The sequence below is a fragment of the Panthera onca genome, chromosome D4 (genome assembly GCF_046562875.1).
Source record: "Panthera onca isolate mPanOnc1 chromosome D4, mPanOnc1 haplotype 2, whole genome shotgun sequence".
NCBI lineage: Eukaryota > Metazoa > Chordata > Mammalia > Carnivora > Felidae > Panthera > Panthera onca.
In genome coordinates this window covers 12081313-12105995 of record NC_138351.1, presented here as the reverse complement: position 1 = coordinate 12105995, position 24683 = coordinate 12081313, and the positions used below count along the sequence as shown (strand labels likewise).

Here is a 24683-nt window from a genome sequence, read left to right as displayed (position 1 = left end):
GGGTCTTTTCCATTATTGCATCCCCAGCATCAGATACTATACCTGATGCGTTACAGGGAGGCTCCATAAATGTTTCTTGAAGAAATGGGTGGATGGATGGATGGATGGATGGATGGAGGCACAAAATGCACGGATTTGATATTAAGACGAACATTAGCTTGCATCTTGGTGCTGTTTATTTATTTATTTGGGGGGGGGGGGCTTGAGATGATTGTAGGATGTGGCATCCTAGGTAAGAACTTGGTCAGTAGGATGAGCACTGGGGAAGGCCTGTGACAGACTGAGCATTGCAACACCATGACTAGCGTCGTGGAGCATTCATTCACTTATCCATCCCTGCTCAAACATACTTGGAGCACTCTAGTGTTCCAGACGCTCCCTACAAAGATGGGGACTGCAAAATTCCCTCCACATATGGGTGGAGGGAGAGGTTTATAAATAAGGAAGGGCAGAGGATATATTCCCAAAGATATTTGCGGCCGCATTATTTATAATATCTGAACGCTGGAGTAAACCTCGGAGCCTATGTCCACAAGGAGAAATGGTTAAATATAATAAGGTATATTAATCTGATGGAATATCATGCAGCAAATAAAAAGAAAAAATCTTCAGGCAGTATTCCAGAGAAGACTAGTTTGGGGTATGAGTGATAGAAAACTTGCACTTAGAACAGACTAAACGGCAATGTATTTCCTTCCATGTCAAAAAGCCAGAGGGAAGCGGGTGTAAATGGCAGCTCCACAATCACCAGCTTGGCTTCTTCTCTCGCTGTTCCTCCGTCCATAGAGTGAGACTGCTCCTTCATGGTCCAAGAGTTGCTGCTAGAGCTCCAGCCATCACGTCTGCACTCCAGGCAGTAGGAAGAAGGAATGGATAAAGAAGGGGAAGTCTCTCTTATAGATACGGCCAAGAAGTTGCTCATGATGTGTCTGATTTCATCTGGAGCAGTCGGAGTTCAGGGAGGGAGACGAGTCATTTTGTGTGTTACAGGATAAAGGACTTCTTATGGAAAAATAATAACTTTTTCCTGCGTGGGAAGAGCTGTAGAAAGTTGGAGGGTCAGACATGGCATCACCAATTGGTCATTTTGAAAAGCCACGCCCATCAAGCTACCGGAAGGGAGCTGCAAAGGGGGAGTTCGTGGAAAGGTCTGAGGGAAGCTGCTACTACCTCTGGGGATCCGAGTCAAGCATCTGGAGGGGAGTCAGTGGCTGCTGTTGGTCACCAGGGCCAGAAATTCCGAAGAGGAGCTGGGCATACAATGGAAGAGGGTGGGAGTGAGTTACAGCCGGAAACTGTTGGACACCTCTACAACCATCTGTCATCATAGCGGCCAACAAAATGACCATTGGAGAATAATGACCGCTACCCTACTTCTGCCTCCTAAATTTCACACGGGTTCCTTTTTTGGCCAACTACAACCTGGAACCATACACGCAATGGAATTCTGGGAAATGGAGCTCCAAGTTTACAAGGTGGTGCCATACAAACGGCCACAACGCACTCCTCCCCCCTGGTGTGCCTATACAAGTCTCTCTCTTGTTTTAAACCACATTGAATTTTCAAGTAAAGACAACAGTAAAATCAGGCTTCTATATAACATGATGCAGCTGTCCCACGTACAGCTGGAAGATGCAAACCCTTTCCCCAAAAGAGGTATACACAGACACTCACGTGTCACTGCTGTCCCTCACTGGATGATGTTCAGACCTCTCCTAGCCGAGTTATGTGTCACCTTCAGCCCTGAATTTAAACACTGGGATATAAAGTTCACTGCTATTAACAATCCTATGTTAAAAAGTAGGAGGATTAGAAAAATTACAATGGATAATATTTATTATGAATATGTTCATATCAAAGCAAGGGACAGTTATAATACTACCTTCCTAGGAGAGCCTTGGGGGCTCAGTCGGTTAAGCATCCGACTTCAGCTCAGGTCATGAACTCTCATGGTTCACGAGTTCGAGTGCCACATTGGGCTCTGTGCTGACAGCTCAGAGCCTGGAGCCTGCTTCCAGTTCTGTGTCTCCTCTTTCTTTGCTCTCCCCTGCTTGTGCTCTGTCTCTCTGTCTCTCTCTCAAAAATAAATGAATGTTAAAAAAATAAAAATAAATAAATACTATCTTCCTCATTTCTACAACTGGTCATGTAGTCATAGCTGGTACTTATTAGTTTTCTCTTTTGCTACCATAGTCTGTATGTTCTTTTTTTTTCAAAATTTTTTTCAAGGTGTATTCATTTTTGAGAGACAGAGCACAAGCTGGGGAGAGGCAGAGAGAGACGGAAACACAGAATCGAAGCAGGCTCCAGGCTCTGAGGTGTCAGTACAGACCCTGATGCGGGGCTCAAACCCACGAACTGTGAGATGATAACTTGAGCTGAAGTCAGACGCTTAACCGACTGAGCCACCCAGGCGTCCCCATAGTCTGTATTTTCTTTTTCCTCAGCAAGCAGGGCAGCTAGTCATAATCTTGCATGATGGAGTGAAACAAGCCTTCGTTCCAGAACAGTCTGGGCCATTAGCAATCCTGATTGTACTGGCTGTTGTAGTTTTCCATTAACATTTATTGCAGGACACCGGAAGGCTAACAGGCAGCCTAAAGGATCTCCTATCTTCCAGCCATACTCTTCCCTGACCTCACTTCTCCTTGATGGTCAGGATCTATCAATCACCCCAGTCAGCAAGTATGGAGACTGGTTGTTGTCGTTGCTAGTTTGTTCCTTGGCATGAGTTGCCTAAAACAATCAGTAGAGCATGTGAGGTTCCAGTCAAAAACCCACTGCTGTGTTTCCTAGTGGAAGCTTTCTCCTTTGGGATTTACCTTTAAATCAGTAGATCCCAAAGCTGTGGAACAAAAGCCAAACATTTTACTAATGGATCCCTAAGGACAGTAGAGAAAGGAGTGACTCCCATTTCTACCCCCTTGATTCCTGGCCACAAGAGAAACATCGCCATATACTGGCTGGTAATTTAGAGCATATACCGCATCCTGGTGGATGTTACCCTAGCAATGGAAAGTGTTGCCACAGAGCTGACGCCATAACTGAATTTCTTTTCAATCCAATTAAAAATCATATATATTTAAGGTATACAACTCGATGATTTGATGACTGTATACTTCGTAAGATATTTATCACAATCAAGCTAATTAACATATCTATCACCTCACACAGTTATAATTTTCAAGTGCATGGTGAGCACACTTGAGATCTACCCTCTCAGCAAATTTCAATTATACGATGCAATATTGTTAACTATATAGCCACATTGCTGTACATTAGATTTCCAGAATTTATCTTACACAACTGAGACTTTTACCCCTTAATCAACATCTCTCCATAATCTCCTTCCCCTGGCATCTGGTAACCACCATTCTTTGTTTCTAAGTCTGATAGTTCCAGATTCCACATACGAGTGAGTTCTGCAGTATTTGGCTCTCTGTGTCTGACGTCCTCTAGGTTCATCCATGTTGTTGCAAATGGCCATTCTAATAGGTGTAGAGTGGCCCCCCTCAACCCACACACAATTTTAAAATTAATATTGACTATTCCCCTAAAATGGAGTTACATACAAAATTTATCTCACATTGGCCACTTTTCTATTAATGAAGGAACTATATTTTCATAGCCTGTTCCCCTCCCTTTAAATATTTGATGAAAAGAAAGCAAATGTTACCAAAGAAAATTCAAGAAATTAAAGGAAAATAGAATTGCCCTTCCTCAGAGAAGAAATTTAAGTCATCCTTGAGAAAAGTCTGGGTGGTCCAAATTGTCTGGAACCATTTGTGATTTCTTTGGATTCGGTGATGGTTCTTTGCCCTTCCTTCCTTCCTTCCTTCCTTCCTTCCTTCCTTCCTTCTTTCCTTCCTTTTCCTCTTCCAACTCTTCCTTGTCCTCCTTTTCTTTTCTTTTTTTTTTAATGTTTATTTTTGAGAGAGTGAGAGACAGAGACAGAGACAGAGACAGAGCATGAATGGGGTTGGGGCAGCGAGAGAGGGAGACACAGAATTTGAAACAGGCTCCAGGCTCTGAGTTGTCAGCACAGAGCCTGACATGGGGCTCGAACTCACAACCAGGAGCTCATGACCTGAGCCAAAGTTGGAGGCTTAACTGACTGAGCCACCCAGGTGCCCCTCTTGTCCTCCTTTTCTTTCTTTTCTCTTCTCTTTTCTTTCTTTCTTTCTTTCTTTCTTTCTTTCTTTCTTTCTTTCTTTCTTTCTGGTGGGAGATGGGGGAGTGTTGGGTAGATTTTTAATATAGAGTGAATTTCTCTAATGATTCTAAGTCCATTTGGGTTGCTATTTCTTTCTGAGTCAGCCATACAAAATTGTATTTTCCTGGGAAATTATCCATTTTTTTCCTAAACTTTTAAATTTGTTTGTTTAAAGTTCACATGATTCCTTTATCATCATGATTTTTTTTAAAGACACATTTATTCAGCATCACGATTAGACTATCACATTTAGCCATCAACAGCATGGGTGCAAAAAAAAAAAAATCCACGTTAAAACCCTTTGTTGGAATGCTTTACACTTTCCACAGAACAGAAACTAAAGTCACCTGTTATACGATTAGTCACAGATGCAGCCCTCGAGTTGTTTGCGCATACACATGAGTATTGTCTAAAACATGTCTTCTTTGTAGCAGCTGGGCCCTGCCACCACTGTGCTCGGCTGACTTCACGAATCTGTTGTAACCTCTAGCTTCCCCGTCACGTCACTGGCCCTCCTCTCCTGCTAAGCTATGTTTCCCAGCAGTAAGCTGCCATTGCCAATGCCATTGCCATCTGCCGTTGCCATAGCTACTGATACTGCTGGAGCCGCCATTAGCCACCTTGGTTTCGTGGTTTGGCAAAGTACTGGCCTCGACCGCCACAGGGGCCAGAGCTTCTGTCTCCAAACTTTCCTCCTTTCATGGGTCCAATATTTGAAGATTGATTGGAATTGCCAAAATCATTATAGCGTCCACCACCTGCAAAACTGTCTCCGTTACCAAATCCAGTGTAGCCGTCCCCACTGCCACCATTTTGACCACCACCTCGACGGCCACCAAAGCCACCTCGCCCACTGAAGTTTCCTCCGTGACCCAAGTTCTCATTCGCACCAAAACCACTTCCACGACCGCCACCGGAGTTTCCAGAACCACTTCGCCCTCCTTGGTTGGAGGAAGCACCTGTCATCTCTTGCTTAGATAGAGCTCTCCTAGCTTCACAGTTGTGGCCACTGAGAGCATGGTATTTCTGAATGACAATCTTGTCTACGGAGTCATGGTCATCAAATGTTACAAAGCAAAGCCTCTCTTCTGGCCACTGCCTCGGTCCGTCATGATTTCAGTCACTTCCATCTTCCCATACTGTTCAAAGTAATCTCTTAGATGATATTCTTCAGGGTCTTCTTTAAGGCCACCGACACAAATCTTTTTCACAGTTAAGTGGGCGCCAGGTCTTCGAGAATCTTCTCTGAGAGAGCCCTCTTTGGTTCCACAACGCTTCCATCCACCTTGTGTGGCCCTGCATTCACGGCTGCATCCAACCCCTCCACGGTGGCAAACGTGACAAGCCCAAAGCCTCTGGCGTCCTTGGTGTTTGGACGTCTCATTACCACACAGTCCGTGAGCATTCCTCTCTGCTCACGGTGGCCCCTCAGACTCTCATCGGTTCTTTCAAAGCTCAAACCTCCGATGAAAAGCTTCCACGGCTGTTCAAACTCTTTGGGAGAGACTCTGACTTAGACATGATGGCGGTGGGAGGGGAGACTTTAACCGTGCTTACTCACCGGTGTCCGAGGGCAGAAAAGTCCTTTATTATTTTAATATCTGTTTTATCTTAGTTTATATTCCCTGTTCAATCTTAATACATATATATATATAGTAAGTGCCATATATATATATATATATATATGCTTATATGCTTAATATATATATGTATTAACGTGGAACAGGTCATTATAAAGCATATATATATATGACCTGTTCCATGTTAATACGTATATATATTAAGCATATGAGTGTGTGTGTATATATATATATATATATATATATATATATATATATACATATATATACGGCACTTAATATATATATGTATTAACATGGAACATATATATATGTATAATATAATGCATATATATGTATCATATAAAGCATATATATAATAAAGCATTATATATATATATATATATTAGGGCTCTATCTATATCCTTTTTATTTTTTCAACTTTGTCCAAAATGTGTCTACTTTATTAAACTTAAAATGTTTGATGTGGTTGATCCTCTCTATTGTATTTACTAGAAGGAAATACTTATGGTTTACATGTGATTAGGTTTCCCTAAATAATCCTGATGTTCTCTCATATTCCTTACTCCTCTGCATGGAGGTGATCTTGAGTATCCATTATTGGGACTCATTTCTTGATTGAGTGATTGTAAACCATCAAAAATCCTAAACACCAGAAACTGGATCTCTTTCTACTCTCCAAACCCGTGTAAGATAACAATCCTAATAGTGCATCTGGCTGTCTCTAGTGTGGAGTTCCAAGTTCTACAAAGGGAGGCTGGGCAGAGAGTACTGGGGGACGCATTTGGCCCTTGCTGCAAGTCATACCCTGTAAGTAGTTTATCATTAATAAAGGAGAAAATTTCATATTTGTGACTTTTTCTTCACCTCTCAGGGGATTCAGGGTTAGAGAGAGAACACCACAGTCATTAATACAACATGTGGTCAAACACCAACATGTGTTTTCAATTTCATTGATTTGTGTTCCTTTTGTATTATATGGTCCCTCTTTCTTTGGATTACTTCATGTTCCTTTCAGCTGCATCTAGTATGGCCCCCCAGAGTTTTGTTTTGATTTAATTTAATTTAATTTAATTTTTTTTTTAGTTTCACATTTTTATTTAAATTCCAGTTACTTAACAAAAGTGTATTATTAGTTTTAGGTGTTGAATTTAGTGATTCATCAGTTACATACAATGCCCAGGGCTCACCACGGTGCCCTCCTTCATAACCATCATCCATTTAACGCACCCCCATCACTCACCTCCACTCCAGCAACCCTCAGCTTGTTCTCAACATTAAGAGTCCCAAAGAAATGGAAAAACATTCATGCTCATGGATTGGAGGACAGATATTGTTAAAATGTCTATACTCCCAAAGCAATCTACGCATGTAATGCAATCCCTATCAAAATACCAACAACATTTTTCACAGGGCTTGAACAAACAATCCTAAAATTTGTATGGAACCACAAAAGACCCCAAATAGCCAAAGCAATCCTGAAAGAGGAAAGTAAAGCTGGAGGTATCACAATTCCAGACTTCAAGTTACATTACAAAGCTGTAATGATCAAAACAGTATGGTACTGGCACAAAAAAACCAGACACATAGATTAATGGAACAGAATAGAAAACACAGAAATGAACCCACAACTATATGGTCAACTAATTTTCAAGAAAACAGGAGAGAGTATCCCATGGAAAAAAGACAGTCTCTTTAGCAAATGGTGTTGGGAAAACTGGACGACACCATGCAAAAGAATGAAAGTGGACCCTTTTTTTACAGCATATACAAAAATAAATTCAAAATGGGTGAGAGATGTAAATGTGAGACAGAAAACCATCAAACTCCCAGAAGAGAACAAAGCGGTAACATTGGCTGAGGCAAGTTCTTACTAGATACGTCTTTGGAGGCAAGAGAAACAAAAGCAAAAATGATGAGGACGCCCTCAAGATAAAAAGCTTCCGGAAAAAAAAGAAAAAAAAAAAAAGAAAAAAAAAAGAAAAAAAAAAAAAGCTTCTGCACTGCAAAGGGAACAATCAACAAAACTAAAAGGTAACTTTTAGATTGGGAGAAGATATTTGCAAATGAGGACTGTTTAATTTCAAATAATTCTGATTTCCTTTATAATTTCCTTTTTGATCCATGAATATAAATCTGTTCTTTAAAAATTATTCTTAAATTTTACTTATGAACAATAGCATATTGTAAGGATGTGTTTTTGGTAACTGTAAAAACACAGTTCAATTCCAAAAGGAAAAATCTCTTAAGAAAGGAACACTTAACAAAAAATCAAGAAAATAATCTTAACATCTGGCCATTAATGTATCAACCCAAAATAATTTAAAGAGGCAATATCAATATTTTTCCAACTCTGAATCCTCCTACTTCAGGCCCATAATTTCTACAATAAGCATGTGCTTACTTGAATACATTTTATTTTATTATTTAAAAAAAAATTTTTTTTAAGTAAGCTCTTGGCCCAACATGGGACTTGAACTCATGACCATGAGATCAAGAGTTGCGGACTCCACCAACTAAGCCAGCCAGGTGCCCCTGCTTGAATACTTTTATTTTTTTAATATTTTTAATTAATTTTTAAATGTTTATTCATTTTTGAGAGAGAGAGAGAGAGAGAGAGAGTGCGCGCGCGCGAGTGAGCGGGGGAGGGGCAGAGAGAGAGGGAGACACAGAATCTGAAGCAGGCTCCAGGCTCTGAGCTGTCAGCACAGAGCCCAATGTGGGACTTGAACCAAAGAACTGTGAGATCATGACCTGAGCCAAAGCTGGGTGCCCAACTGGCTGAGCCATCCAGGCACCCCCTTTACTTGAATACTTTTTAAATGGTATTTTCCCCATCATGATGTCCCTAATGTAATATTTTAAGTCATTCTAGTTTCTTAAAGTTAGCATTTTATACAACGTTAAAAATAAAATAGATCTAAAGTAAAAAAACCTTGCGACCTGTTTGAAAAGTAACTTGTATTCCTTTTTTCCTTTGGTAAAAGATTCATTTAGCTTCAGAGGCTAATTATCTGAATTATCTTATTGTGCCTTCATAGCTTTCTTGTTCGCAATTTGAAAGGATGTCAAGTTGAGTGCCAAGTGGTTCACTTCCTTACCATGGACTATCATTTTTTAAAAGCACCATTTTAATAAAACCCAGTTAAAGTGTATTTTGATAAGTTTAAGAGAGTTGCTCTAAATAAGGATTTCTCCCCGGTAACCACATTCCCAACGAGCATAGAGAGTGGCTCTTTTCATTGCTCTTCCTGAACAGAAGAATAACTACTTTCGCTGGTCATTGTATGTTCTTCTATCTAATAAGTACATGTAATTCTCACTACCTTGTCCTGGATTTCCTAGGTATCTTTTTTTTTTTTTTGTAATGTTTATTTATTTATTTTTGAGAGAGGCAGAGAGACAGAGCAGGGGAGGGGCAGTGAGAGAGAATCCCAAGCAGCCTCCACCTCAGCATGGAGGCTGATGCGAGGCTCGAAATCACAAACCGTGAGACCATGACCGGAGCCAAAATCAAGACCCTTAACGGACTGAGCCATCCAGTGCCCCAGAACTTCTCATTCTTTAAATGTTTCTTCTTATCCTAACTTTAATACTTTTAATCTCTTTCCCTGTGCTACTTTCTAAGTAATTTCTTCTGTCCTGTATTCCAGTTTATTCATATTCTTTTCATCTGCATTTAGCTTGTATTATTCCCTTTTTAAAATTTTATTAACTACATTTACATTGTTAGAAATTCTTCTTTGCCAGTTTTTCAAGTCAGCTTATTCACTTTTCATAGCTGTTCTTTTCCATATATTTTTAAGTTTTAATTATTTAAAAACTTATAGGTACTAATAGACAATTCCATTATCTGAAACCCTGTGTATCCCCTCCAGAGAAGGTTTGCGCATACTTTTACAGGTATGACCCACCACAAACCACTTTGGTTTTTATTTTTCAACTATGGCTTCCTAAGTGATGTGGGTCATATTAATTTGAGATCTGAACCCATGCCTAACCCATGTGAGGACATTCATGTGATAATAAATTCTTAAGAGAGACATTTCCCCCCACCAGTTTTTAGATTGAAACGAAGAAGTTCCCTGTGCCATTGGGCAAAGTTGTAACTCTTCTGGAGTCATGGCTTTACGTAGAAATTTCATTTTCAACTCCCCACTTTGTAGGGACCCAAAGCTATTAAAATATAAGACCCTACCTAAGTAACTGAGACCCTTCTTTCTCAAGCTCGCATAGTGTCAGATCTATTTGTTGATCCCTCTGGTTGTCAATTCCTTGTTTATTTTTGGCTACTGAAAATTTCCTTGGTTGTTTTTATTTCCTTATTTTATATATATATATATATATATATATATATATATTTTTTTTTTTTTTTTTTGCAGGTACTAGTCAATTAAGAGAATGTTTTTATAGTTTATCTAAAATCCTATGTGTTCTGTATTAGAAGGGTTTTCTGGCTATGTAGTTTGGCATAATGCCAGATATGGAAATCCACTGTCTAATTCTACTTTTCCCAAAACATCACTTGAATCCGTATCAGTGTAAACATCTAAATTCACAACTTAATCAAAACACCTAGCTTTTGACTGAAAAAAATTGGTACGTCATGTGGGTCAGACATTCTGACTAATGGTTGGTAACGTCATTAGACATCATGATTCCCGTGAAGCAAAGAATTATAGGAATTCTTGAGTGAAAATGTGTGTTCTTAAATACATTGCACAATCAGATGTACACACTCCAAACACTTATGTGGTTAACGGCACATCAGTGCCTGACTTCAACAGGTGCAGGACTTAAACTGACCTCTTTGTAAGCACCTTTGTACCCAAACCACCTTTGTTCCCAGGTTCTTGTGTTTTATTCCCACAAGACACAGTTCTCAGTGACCTGAGCTAAAAGGTCCTACCACCAATAGAAAATAAGGGACACGCAATCTGCAGAAGACTCTTAGGCAATGAATGACCATTTTCTCAATTAAAAAAATTTTTTTCCACAGCGTATTTCTAACATGTGTATGCCCAGAATGACGTTTTGGCTATTACTTAAAAATGGATGAATTAGAAGGAAACCTATCGTAGCCGAAAACCCATACACTTAATTTGTTAAAGATACTGTAAATGCTCGTATCAGTTAAGATGTAAAGACCTGTGCAGAGTTTATGTAATGAAGTCTTTATTGCTGGAAGTAAACTTTTCTATGATCCTGAGTGTATCCATCTCGTTGAGGTACTTTCTAGCTCTCATATCCCATGATCAGTTTTTGGCTCAACTGATAACTTTGCTCAAGTGATCTATTCTACAAGGAAATTAGACCTATCAATATTTCATGGCATTCTGCAAAGGGCACTGTAATTTCTATGTGTTCTGACCCCTGGCAAATGTAAGAGTCTGTATCCTAGAACAAAGTCTGTTGTCGCCAACAGTATGATATCGTGAACGGTCACGTAAAATCAGGAGGAGAATTTTGGTAGTTTTAATGTTTCAAATATACACTTATCGTGTTTACGAGTTGTTCATCTATGTCATCTAGTTTCAAAGCCTTCTCTCCATCAAAGGAGCCCAGACTGGCATCCAAAAAAGCCATTCAAAAATAACTCAAGATATTTACTTGTCTTTCGAGAACACATTAGAATGCAGAGCTCTCAAAATTCCTCTTTTATCTTGCACCCACTTTCGACACACACTGTGGCAATGCCCACGCTCCTTTCCTCAGACTATTCTCACACCCAACTCAAGTTCCTCGGTCCTTTTCTCCCTCCAGCCATCTTAATCATTTAGTGGCACAGAAGTCTAACACAGTGGACCGCCTGGCCAGCTGAGACCTGCCGTGGTGGGGGGAGGAGGAAAAGAAACGTAGCAGGCAGAAGCAGAATTCTCTTCATCGTGCGATCCGGAACGCTTATGTGCTTGGTACCTTTTCCTCTGACACACACGTATCCACGTAAATGGAAAGAATTTTCCGTGTGTACTGGAAGGGCCACGTGAAGTTGTCTGTGTCACCTCAACTCTCTGGGTATCAGTTTCCCCGTCCAATGAAAACGAGCATCTATCTCCTAGTGTAGTCTCGAGGCTTAAAGGAGGTCTTACTTGCAAAGCTTTTAGGAGCAATGCCCGGCACACGGTAAGGACATCGAAAGTGTTACTAGTTATTCCTTGGTGGTAATAACAGTACATGCACCAGATGGTAATGCAGTAAAGACACAACTTATACTGGTTTACAGGTGATATACAATCTACCTTAAGCAAGGCCTGGGTAATAACATGACTAAATATTGCAGTGGTAATGTTGGTGATCTCATGGTTCGTGGGGTCGAGCCCTGGGTCGGTTCCTCACTGACAGCACAGAGCCTGCTTGGGATTCTCTTTCTTTCTCTCTCTCTCTCTCTCTCTCTCTCTGCCCCTCCCTCGCTTGTGTGCATGCTCTCTCTCAAAATAAGTCCATAAACTTTAAAACAAAGAATGGTACTGTTGGCGATGGGAGACGTAACAAAGTTTTACACTTTCCTCTTCGAACACTTTTTTATTTGAACCTCGATAAAGCATGATACACTTTTGCCTATCAACTGAAACACCGGTATTGTTATCTTTCTATCTGGTTTAATAACAACCAGGTCGTGCCAAGTGTTTAGGGTGTGCTTAGCATGCCACTAAAATATATATATATTATCTAATTTAACCACTAACAACTGCAGAAGATAAGGTTATTATGATCATTATTACCTTCATTTTCCAGATAAAGAAATGGTTGCTTCGGAGAGGTTCCTCAGGGCCCTGAAGACATGCTTCTTTCTTGGCATGTCTGTCGTCTATCCTGGTGTATCCCATGGCCTGGAACTTAATACAGATTTGTCAAATGGGTGAAAGAAATAGTGAAGCCTCCCGAGACTTTATGTTGGTCCTGGGCCTTTCATCCAAAATAGGTTTTCAAAATCAATCATGGAAGTAGACACAACCATACTTTAGGAACAAACCAATCTCCCCAGGCTATGTGAGGAGGGGAAACAGAGGATAAAAGTGGGAAGCAAGGTGAGCATCTTGGTGGGATGCTCCATAAAATACACGGAGAGCGAGATTGCCAAGGAGAGTAAGACTGCCAAGGGTTTCGGGCTATGGTGGATGGCTAGGGTCACACGGCCTGGGCTGGGGGAGCTGTGAAACAGAAGCTGAAACGCGGGCTAACCCAGCGGCACACAGGTGTACTGTTGTGGTCTTTTGAGACCCATAGTCTTGGGAGAGGGGGAGGTTCAGGAGGCTGGGCAAGCCTCCCACCGACCAGGGCTTTCCCCGGGCAGGATGATGGTGTGCATCCCTCATTCCCCACAGGGTGATCTGCAGTGGCTCTGTGGTCCTCAGGCTTGTCACGACTCTACGGTTTTGTCCTTGGGGAGCTAGAAATTGTGCCTAAGTTGACCCGCTCTGCAGCCTGCTGTGAAATGCAGAGCAGCAAATCCTCCCCTGCCAGATTCCTTTACAGAAATACATTCTCGTTCCTTGAGGAGCCCCTGGAACAGTGGTTCTCAAAGCATGCCTGAAGCAGCAGCATCTCCTGGGGCCTGAGGTCAAGGGAGTTGAAGGGGAGAAAGAAAGCCCTACTGGGATGGGCGGAGAGATGTTAAGAGTTTATTCCTTAGCCGATCTTTTTCCAGCTTGAATATATATATAGATGGTTACAGACCGGCTGAAAAATTCTCAGAATCGCAGCTTATGGCTGAGGCTTAAGATTTAAAGGAGAGGGAACGTGGTCACAAATGTTGGGTGACCACTTCAACAGATTAGTAATGAGGCGCCTGGGTGGCTAAGTCAGTTAAGCGAATAACTCTTGATTTCAGCTCGGGTCATGATCCCAGGATCATGGGATCGAGCCCCAAGTCGGGCTCTGTGCTCAGCCTGGAGCCTGCTTAAGATTCTCTCCCTCCCTGTCTGTCTCTCCCTCTGCCTCTCCCCCACTTGTGTGTGTGGACGTACTCTCTTTCTTAAAAAACAAACAAGCAGTTTACTAATAACTGATTTTACATTCAAAGTCTTGTTTGGGAAAAGCTCTGCTCCTGGGTAAGTATCTTACAGAGCTGTTGGAGAGACTGAAAATGAGCTGATTTGTATGAAGGTGTTTTGAAGCCATGAAACACTATGAAAACGTTACTGCAAGGTAGTTGGAAATTTTGGCAAGAAAGTGATTAAGGCAAAGGAGAATGAGGGGTCTTGATACAGATTATGAAAAGGGGACTAGAGGAGTTCATTATTCACTTGACAGTATTTATTAGGTGCCAAATACACACACAGACACACAGAGGCACACACATATGCACACATGTGCCAAGGACTGGGCCAGATGCTGGGAATAAAATGTCAAACGAAAACAGCCGTGGCCCTTGCTTTCATGAAGTTCAAGGCTAATAGAGGAGACAGAGAGTTACCAAATAATTGCATAAATAAATGACTAATTACTAAACCTAAGAATGGTATTCTGAAACAAAAGAATAGAATTCTGCGACACCACGTAATAAGAAACCTATTCTAGGCTGGTGGAGGGAGGGAGTGAAGAGGAAGAGAGGGATTCTTAGGGAGGATTCCTCTAGGCACGTTCTGCTTCAACTGGGATCTGAAGGATGGGTAGAGGTCAATTAGGTCAGGCTGGATGATAAAGGGTCAGGAAGGAAAGTCCTAGGGACAGAGAAAAGACTATGGAAAGGCCTTGGTCAGGAAAGCCCGCGTGACGTATGTGAACAACAGAATTCAGGCTGGTGTATACCGAAGAACGTAAGGGCAGGACTGGGGCAAAGAGAGCTGGTGGGGCAGAGAAGAGACCAGCCCACAGAGAGCCTTGAAAACACCGTGTGTATCAACCAGAGACTGAGCTCAGCTGCTAGAGCCAGAAATCCGATGACAGTGTTTAAAACTCCAAGGATTTTGTTCACGCACGTAGAAACCCAGAAGTAGACAGTCAAGCCTTACACGGTGGTTCCACAAAGTCACCAGGACACAGGCTTCCTTCATCTTTCTGCCTTACCATTTCTAATTCTAACATCCGTCCTCTGTGTCTCAAGATGGTTGCTGGAGCTCTAGTCATCATACCCACGTTTTAGGCACGAAGAATTAGAAGTGCTTCGCAAGGGCTTTCCTAGCCTTTCCATTTGACAGCTTCTGCTTACATCTTACAGGTTATTCCTCTCTGTCTAGGAGGTTAGAAATGTCTTGTGTATGTGTGTGGGTGAGAGATCGGATGCCATCCCATAATATCACGTCTTTGTGAAGAGGGGGAAAATGGGTATGCTAGAAAAGTAGTCTCTGCCATACCATATAAGGATCCTGGCTACTTTCTTGTGATCAATAGGAAGTCATTGACAAGGTGGTGGCGAAAGGAACCGGGCTGGGAAAACAGAACATGAGGGCAGCGTAGGAGTCGGGATTATTTTGAGAGGTTATTTCTGAAGCAGACGGTATAGTAGGTCTTGGTGATAAATTAACAATGCGGAGTGAGGGAGAGGAAGACCTAAAGAATGATACCCACAGGATGGATTGCGGTGCCTTTCGTGGAGCTAACGTACAAAGGAAGGGGAAAAGATTTGCTGGGAAAGATCATGAACTTGGTCTTGGGCACGCTGACGAAGAATGGCTTCCAAGTGGAGACGTAACAGGTGGCTGAGCCTGTAGGACTGGATGACACAGAAGCACTCTGCTGCAGATAGAAGTCGGTTTCCACTGATGTGGAGATAAGTGAAATCATAATTTGTAACAATTTCCTGGAGACGGGGCACAAAGTGACAAGAAGGTCTAGGCCCAAATCTTGAGGAAATTTGACATTTAATGAAAGGGGGAGGAGGAGGAGCCAGAAACAGAGACAAAATAGAAGCATCCAGAGAGGTGGAAGGGGAGCCAAGATGCATTGTCTCAGGGCCAAGAAAGACCAACAAGAAGGACCATACCCAGTGCTGACGAGGGGTCAACGAGATGAAGACTGAAAATGGCTTTTGGATTTAACCACACAGAGAGCACCAGGGGCCTCAAGACTCTTGGAGGAATATTTGGGCTGGAAACCGGATTATGATGTTCTACGCTGTGGATCACACATGAAAAATGGCAGCAATGAATACACAATTGGTTAAAGGTTGAAGAGAGAGTGGAGTAGTAGCAGGGGGGGTGGGGGGGACACATGGTCCAGGAAGGTTATTTTCTAACATGGAGGCACCAAGAGGGGTTCCGATACTGATGGGAAGGACCTAGTTGGAAGGAGAGAGGGGATCCTTGACCCACCCAAGGTTTCTTCCTAAGGAAGATGGGAGAGAAAGGGAGCCAAAGCAGACGTCATAGGGTAACCCTAAGGAGGTTGAAGAGAAGGCGTGGTTCAAACTGGAAGACATGACAATTTCAAGGAAAAGTGCGGGTCGTGGTAAAGATGTCATAAAATCTGAAGCACTTCCTTTCGTCTTCTCTCTCAGATGTGTAGGTAAGTAAGACCTCAATAAGGTATCGCAGTTGGAGTTAGGGTCTCCTGAACCTTTATCAAATCATGCAATCCTTACAATATCCCTGTGACACGGAAGCTACTGTAGTCCCACCTTTAGTGACCGGGAAACTGAGGTTTACGGCGTGACGTAGCTGGCGTGAGATTATGGAACACTCAACTGGCAATGACGAGATTCAAGGCGTCCTCTGCCTACCGTGGGGTTCTTACTGCCATGCTGGGCTACGAGCCTCACCAGAGAAGACGCTCTCTGACAAATCAGCTCAGAACCAGTCTGAGCAGGGAGGCAGGCATGCTCCAAGTTAAGGTGAACCCCTGTGTTTGTGGCCTCAAGGTGATCACAACATCATCCCTCAGTTAAAGGTTTTCTCCTCTCAAAGTGTCACAGGAGGAATAGAAATGATTACGAAACAGAAGGGAGAGAAAAAATCAAGAGCCATGAAACAAGAAATGCCACCCAAAAAGAGAACACGTTTATTTAAAGTTAATCTACACAAACAGAAGGACAAGTGTTGATACGAGCATAAAAATGCTCAGGCAAATATGTAGCGTGTGGGACTTCCAAGCTGGTGCTCTGGGATTTCCAGGCTTTTCCTGTGCAGCCGGAGGGCTAATACCTGCTGGGGCTGAAAGGCGATGCCTGTTTCTACCTCACCACAAAGCACCTTCCTTTCTTCTGCCCAGCGATCTTTTCCAGAAAGGTCTGCGTATTTCAAGGAAACGCCATACTCAACCAAGACATACCCGCAACTACTTTACACTGGACTCAAGGAGCTTCCTTGAGACAAAATGGCTGCTCAAATCTTTTTCCAAGACGAGTGTCTTTGGTCATTTTCAACAGATCTCGTGAAATTTGACCTGTGGCTACAGGTTACCAGGATGTGCGCATGAAGTAACTTACTTCCTCTTCTTTAAGCTCCAGCAACTCGGTCAGCAAAATGGAGGGTGGAATCATTGACATCTGTTTGCTTAGGGCTAGCCTCTGGGCTCTCTTGGGAAACACCAGGAGCATTGTTTTTCTAGAGAAAAAGGAAGCCTCAAGGGTGGGGAGTCTCCATCACTATTTCGGGAAATCTGAGAAATGCTTTTGAGCCTTCTTTCTTCCCTCCTTCCTCCCCACCCAGAAAGAAAAATTTCCCCCAAACCTATAAATCCTGAAAACAGAATGACATTTTTGTTGAAGTTTCTTAAATTCATGGTCCTTGGAGGCTGAATCAGGAAACTTCAGAAGACTTGCAATCATCCAATACCCTTCTGTTGGGGGATGCCAGGGGCTTGATTTGGGGATTAAGCAAGCCTGGAAATTTAAGGCAATTGATAGTAAATGACAATGAGTGTGTTATAGAAAGAAAAAAAAGAGAGAAAAAAAGCTCTTTCCAATACTCTGGACTGAGAGGGTATATAAATATAAAATATAATTGAAATATAATAGAAATCAAAATATAAATATATATAAGTATAAACATATAATATAAAAATAAACTATAAAATTCCTTCAATGTCACTGATGCATAATCTTGTAAGGCAGGTTCTCTCTGCCTTAATTCATGTTTTCAATTTGGATCATTGGGGGGAAAGCTGGATTCAGGGAAGGTGATGCTTCTGACTTCTTGCCTTAGACCTTTTTTAAAAAATATATTCATTCTTTGAGAGAGAGAGAACTTTAAAAAAAAATTAATTATTCTTTGAGACAGAGAGAGAACACAAGCAGGGGATGGGCAGAGAGAGGGAGACACAGAATCTGAAGCAGGTGAGGCAGGGCTCGAACTCACAAACCGCGAGATCATGACCTGAGCCGAAGTCTGACGCTTAACACACTGAGCCACCCAGGCGCCCCTTGCCTTAGAACATTTTAGCAGCTTTTGGTTCATTGATTTCACTAACCTTTACCAAGGCCTTAAAATCTCTTTCTAAGACACTAAACTTTCTAAGACACTAAACAAGTGTATTGGGAGTGAGGATGTAGACCAGCAATGACACGTAGTCGTAACTGTAAAGGTAATAATAATAATAATAATAATAATAATAGCCACTGATTATTTCCCAGCTACTGGGCTCAGCACCCTGAGACATTCCCCCGGTGCCTGTGAGGTGCAGGCTTTGGAGCAAAGGACTCCAGAGAGGAAGCAGATATGGTCTCCATCCCAAGAATTATCTTATTTAAATATTTGCTTTCTTAAAGTTTACTTATTTATTTTGAGAGAGCGAGAGAGAGAGAGCGAGAGAGAGAGAGCGAAAGAGAGAGAGAGTGAGCAAATATGAGCAGGGGAGGAGAAAGAAAATCCCAAACAGGCTTCGGGATGTTAGCACAGAGCCCGACATGGGGCTCGATCCCCTGACCGTGAGCTCATGACCTGAGCTTAAACCAAGACTCAGACGCTTGACCTCCTGAGCCACCCAGGTGCCCCAGATACTTTCAATGACTTCCTAAGGTAGGTATTACTATCATCTTCCTTTTCTTTCTGCTTAGGAAACGGGTTTAGAGCGGTGAAGAAATCGGTGGTAGTTAAGAACTCCCAATCCAGACCCTGGGGCCTGACCATTATGCTTCCCTGCCCCCGGGAAACGTCATTCCCTAGGTGCGCAGAGTCCCGTGGAGGAGGAAGCCAGGGGGCTTACAGGGACGGAAGCTGGCAAGGCGACTTTCACTGAAACAGAGCTGGACAGAACCTTGGATCCCATCCTTCACTCTTCCGGCTTTCAAACGTGATTATGATCTGCCCTAAAAATGAGAGTGGACCTGTTTAAGGCTTCCAGAACCAGAAGACTGTGTAGCTGTCCTCTTCTTCTGCAAGGTCATCCCCAAGCTCTCAATCCTCAGTGAGGTCCCCTCCCTGCTGTCCTGCAGTGTTTCCAAGGAATGAAGCTCAATGAAGACGTTTCTTCGAGTGTTTTACAGCAGGCTCATATAATTAGTTTGATCTCCACGGGACCTTGTGAAGTAGGCCAGGGGATACGTTATACTTGCGTTTTGTATTATTCCTTTTCTACAGTCCAGGAAATTGAGTCCCTAAAAGGTGAGGTGACTCGCCCAGGGCATTGAGCTCGTCTGGTGTAGGGCTGGGACTCTCACTCGGGACCTTCAGCCTCCAGACCTGATTTGTCCTATGCCACCCAGCCCCTCTTGTCTACGAGGTGCAGGCTTTTGAAGGAAGGGCTCTGGACAGGAAGCAGAGACGGTCTCCACCCCAGGAAGGATGACTCTTTTCTTTGGGAGATGCCCCTTATCTCATCCAATGAGTGACCACACAAATGGTACTTTTTTTTTTTTTTTTTTCAGAACTTCCAGAACTATTTTGCAGGCACACTTGGTTTTGTATTTCTTTCTGTGCCCCGCCCCGCTTTCTGGGGATTTTGTGAGCTGGCCAGCAACTGGGCGGTCCTTACAGGTGTCAGCGAAGCCTGTGTCAGCGCTAATGGGGACAGCCTGGGGGAAAGGGCGGAGACTCCAAAGTCAGGCCAACCTGCACCCAAGTCCTGCCACTGAACTTCCGTCTGGAATAACTCTGGGCATGCACCTGACCTCTCAGGTGCATGGAGGAAGATCCTACTAGCTTCCTGCAGCGCGAGGGCGAGAACTGAGGTACTGCAGGAACCCTCTCGAGCGCAGGGCACGGCGGCCGCCAGCCGGAAATGCTCTCGGCGTAGCTGTTATTGTCGTTGGGGCGTCTTCCTTATCACCTTCCTGAAAGGTTCAGCTAATCCTTGCTGAGCCTGCAAAGCTTCCTCTGTGTATTTCAACACGTGCTTCTGCTGAATCTGTACTTGTGGGCGGTTCTCTTTTATCTTCATTCAGGCGAGGAGCAAGCTCGCATCCAAAACCATGGTTCAACCAAGTGCAACCTAGCACTGTAACTTCCCCCAGCTGGAGGGATGCATATTAATAGGATCAACCTGAGACCCCCCCCCCCCCCAGAAGTTCACAAACACACGGGTTAAATTTGGAACAGGAGCTTTTGAACCAGAACCCCCTTTTAACCATTTGTGGTACCTCCCACCCCACCCCCACCCCCTGCTAAGTGCAGCCAGTGGGAAGCTCCGTTTTATCGTCGTGGGTGCTTCCAACAAGGCCAGCGACCGCCAGAAACCAAGTCAATACCTGTTCCAGGGACCGCGGACCCCGCCTTGTAGAGCACATTCACGCGGACCAAAGGCATTGCCCGGAGAGCTGATTTCCTCCCTCCTCTGCGCCAGGGAAGGACACAACTGCTCCCAGAGCCGCACAGCTGTTCCCCACGATGCCTCTGAGGCCAGCTGACTCTAGCTCAGTAATACCAAAGCTGCCTGCTTGTTGTCCTCAAAGCGGCCTTAGGAAACGTTGCCCGCGTTAAGGGCCTCTGCTGCACAAAAGCAAACACAGTCCCACCGCAGCCCAGTGAGCTCAGCCCTCGCCCCGTCGCGGAGGACACAGCAACCAACTTCTCTGGGCTCGCCACCTGGGACCCTATTGCTTTCCGTGTCCCCAATTTACCCACCCCTCTATTTCAGGGGCAAAAAACAAAACAAAACAAAACAAAAAACAATACATGGCCGTGACTTTGAAAGCCACCCCTCCACTGCGACTTCCCAGACCCAGAAGCGAGTTCCTTTCCTATCAATTCTTCAGCGCTATTTCCCTCTCTCTCTCTCCCCCAGGGCACGGAAATGGCACGGGCAGAGTGTCTGTTCCTACTGTGGGCTCACACTTAGCGTTAAAAGCCTTGAAAGAATTTGACGGCAGCTTGGGCTGGACCTGGAATACGTCCAGGTAAGCCTCTGGAGTACTTGCATTTGGACAACTGCTCTCCTCATTTCTGAACCGACCTGTAACTAACTCTGAACTCTCAATGCCAAGCTCTGCGCTGAAGTTGACTTGCGTGACCTCGTTTAAACCCAACAAAGACTCCGTGAAGTTGGTACTGCGATTATGTCCGTTTTAATGTTAAGCGAAGCAGGGGGAATTAACTAGAACCCACATTACTGCCCTCTCTGCCACAGTGTCTCCCAGTTACGAAAGGCTGCGAGCTTTGTTCTCTTCAGAGATGAAAGTACCTTGAGGGGTGGGGACCAAGCCTTAAAGTTCTGTGCCAAGTTTACAGTTCAGTTCTCACTACCAGGCGGGCGTTTCAGAAATGCCGAGACCCGTCCACACGTCTCTATTTAGAGCCTCCTGGGTTTTCAACGTAGTATCGAACCCTACCGGAGAGACAAAGGAAGTACACAATCTCTTTGAGGGAGGTTAGTCCGTAAGAAACAGAAAAATCAATTAAGTGTTAAACTAAAGATAAACATTTCAGCGGTCCAGAGGGGGAATCGGGACATCACGCCGAGGTGATGGGATTTGACCTGGCCCTTGAAGAATGAGCTGATGTCAAGAGGTGGAGAGGGAGGAGAGGGCCCAAGGGTGGGAGGAAAGTCTTGGGGGAAGAAAATGGGGAGGTGGCCCGTAACAATACAATACATACACTGTAAGTCCTTTTCCTCATCAAGGCTGGGAATTCTAGAAGCCTCACAGAGTCTCTCTCCCCTTGATAAAACAAATACTTCTTAGCTCATCAAATAGATTTTTCTTAAAAGCCTGGGGTAGGAGTCCAAGGACCCACGTAGGGTGTGTCCCAGAGGCAGGAGGACTGCTTCTCGGCAGTTCTTGCTTTTCAAGTTTATTTATTTATTGGGGGGCAGGGGGAGGGGGCAGAGAGAGAGGGAGAGAGAGAATCCCAAGCAGGCTTCGCACTGCTCCCTACTGCACCCAGGTTGGTATCCTGGCTCGTGCTCCCTCCAAGCTTATGCCGTCACTGAGGATAGTGATGACAAAGCGCGAATCACCGAGTCTCCAGTGACAGGTGACACGCCAGGTATTTTACATACATTAACTCAATGAATCTTCACAGGAAAGGTAGCTCATTATCATATCACCTCCCTTTTGGGGATGGCGAAATGGAGGTTTAATGAGATTAAGTACCTTGCCCAAAGTCACACTGGTCATTAGCGGAGCGGGGGCTCCAACCTCAGGGGTCCATGGGACCCCTCGGTGTATGTTCTCAGCCCGCTAAGAACCGCTTCCCAAGTCACCGACCTTCCTGGGGTCTCAGTTTCCTCCTTCGTAAAGCATTCATGGAAACACCTATGGTGGAGAGTAGGGAGGAGTAACACGGGAATGCGAGTGAACCCTCTGGCCCCAGTGCTTGGACATCCTGAGTGTTCCTAGTTCTGGGTCATCTACCAGGCTCATCCCCTGAGCACTTTCTTCTTTTCTTTTCATTTTTTTTTTTTTAATGTTTATTTTATTTTTGAGAGAGAGAGACAGAGCATGAGCAGGGGAGGGGCAGAGAGCGAGGCTCCAGGAAGCAGGCTCCAGGCTCTGAGCTGTCAGCACAGAGCCCGACGCTGGGCTCGAACTCACAGACTGTGAGATCATGACCTGAGCCGAAGTCGGACTCCCAACGGACTGAGCCACCCAGGCTCCTGAGCACTTTTTTCATGGAAAGTGCAATCATTATTAGTTGTCACCATTTAAAAACAGGGCATGTTTACATTAGCTTGTCTTGTAACGTGACTCTACATTTCGTCAAGGATTGTGTAAGTGGTCAGGAAGTACAGAGGGCTCTTACACAGTCTCCTGTCTTACTCAATCTCTGTGATACCACATACAGAAATGGGCAACTGCTTTCTGTTTTAGCTTCTTTCTCCTTTTTCTCTTTTGCATAGCTTTATGGCTCTCACTGAAGGTGAAACTAGGAAAATACTTCACCCAGAGGTGAGTCTATAGGTGATGAAAGTTATAACAAGGCTCTATTGTCTTTGGTGGAGGTGGGGAGCCCCGCATGCCCTGGGCTCAGGCATTAAGTACTGTTCTACCAAATACTCACACACCGGGCAGGTGTTTGAGGTGGGGTGGCCCCGGGGCAGTTGCCGAACAGGGTACACAAAAGGTTAGTGAGTATAATTACACTTTCATAAAAATGAATGTTGGACTTCCTCCCCTGCTGCGTCTTAGCTACTGGGGCTAAAATAAATATTTTAATTAGTTTCAGCTTCCAAAAGAGTCTTAGCAGGCCAGACTTCCGAATCTGCCTCCCACGGGGAAAACGCTTTCAAATCCCACCAGTTGGCAACAAATCCCTCCCAAACAAAAACCCAAAACCGAAAACCACATTTCGAACTAAACAAGTCACTGCTTCTTAGATAGACAGCTGCAGTGTGCACTTGGAGATTGGCGTGACACAATCTCGAGCAAAAGCAGAACCTCCGGGTCTTTTGTCATTTACCACGAATTGCAGGATGTTACCACCAAAGCACCACAGAAGTCTTATAACCCACCACCCTTTCATTTGACGTTTCCAGAAAAAAATAGGTGCGCCCCAGAGAGTTTATGGTACATAAATTGGTAACAAGTTCATAGTGGATTCAAGGTAAGTTTTCCTTTTTCTCTTTCTCCTTTTCTAGAGGGTCTACGTGTTGCATTACTCATGCATGGCCGTAGTCACCTTTCGAAAGAGGTGCCAACATTCCCCTTTCACACATGAGGGATCGGGGCTGAGACCCGACTAAGTGACACGTTTGGTATCACAACTGGCAGGTGCGGGACCTGGAACCGAATGGTCTGGCCATCTGACTTTTAACTTCTGCATAATGCCGCCAGGGCCATTTTAGAACAATTAAAGACAAAATGTAGCACAGACATGAAGGAGAAAATGCCCTCGGAAAAAACCTCCACCCACTTTTAATGTAACACCCTTAGTTTATTTCCACACAGGCCACTATCTCGGGGGGGGGGGGGGGGGGAAGGTGGGGCTACCTTTGGGAGTATCATTCAGAATGATGGATGGAGTACACAGGTAAACAAAACAAAACAAAACAGGGAGAAACAGAAGCTAACTCCCAATGTTATTCTTCCCTGAACAACTTGGTAGATTATTTAGGCCAATTATGCTCTTGGGAAATAACCCTCTCCACTGTGACGCCTCCTCACTTTTTCAAAGAGCTTTCAACCCTGCCCTCCTGTTGACATAAATGTTCACAGCGGGTTTTATCCAGGCCAGTTTTAGAAAACACTAATAGGTTCATGGATTTCTGGGATTAAAGAAAGAATTCTTATTTTCTTTTGTTGCTTCAGGTAGCATTCGTTGTACAAATACTCCTCTTGCTGAAATCCCCGTAAAGCTCAACAAACGTGCAAAACGGATTGGGGTGCGCTATTTTAGTGAGAAAAGACATCCCCACAAAATTCTTTAAAGCCGCGGACTCTCCTTGATATTTATTTATTCGAGCCTATTTTGAGCACCACCCCAGACCCTGCTAGGTGCTGCGTGTGTGGTGCCGCAGTGAGCAGTCTCTGGGGAAAACATCTATGAAATAGACAAATATGGTTCCAAACAGTCACAGGCAGAATGAACGAGAATGACCGTGGGCAGAGGAAAGTGACTTGATTTTAAGGTGGTCAGTGA

At 43.8% G+C, this 24683-nt stretch overlaps 1 long non-coding RNA gene and 1 pseudogene across 1 annotated transcript in view; both read right to left on the bottom strand.

The window, feature by feature from the left end:
* The window catches only part of LOC132663654 (uncharacterized), an 80540-nt gene that overhangs the window by 42366 nt on the left and 13491 nt on the right, over positions 1-24683 (bottom strand). The gene's annotated exons all lie outside the window — the stretch shown is intronic.
* On the bottom strand, positions 4717-5734 carry LOC132663419 (heterogeneous nuclear ribonucleoprotein A1-like; annotated as a pseudogene).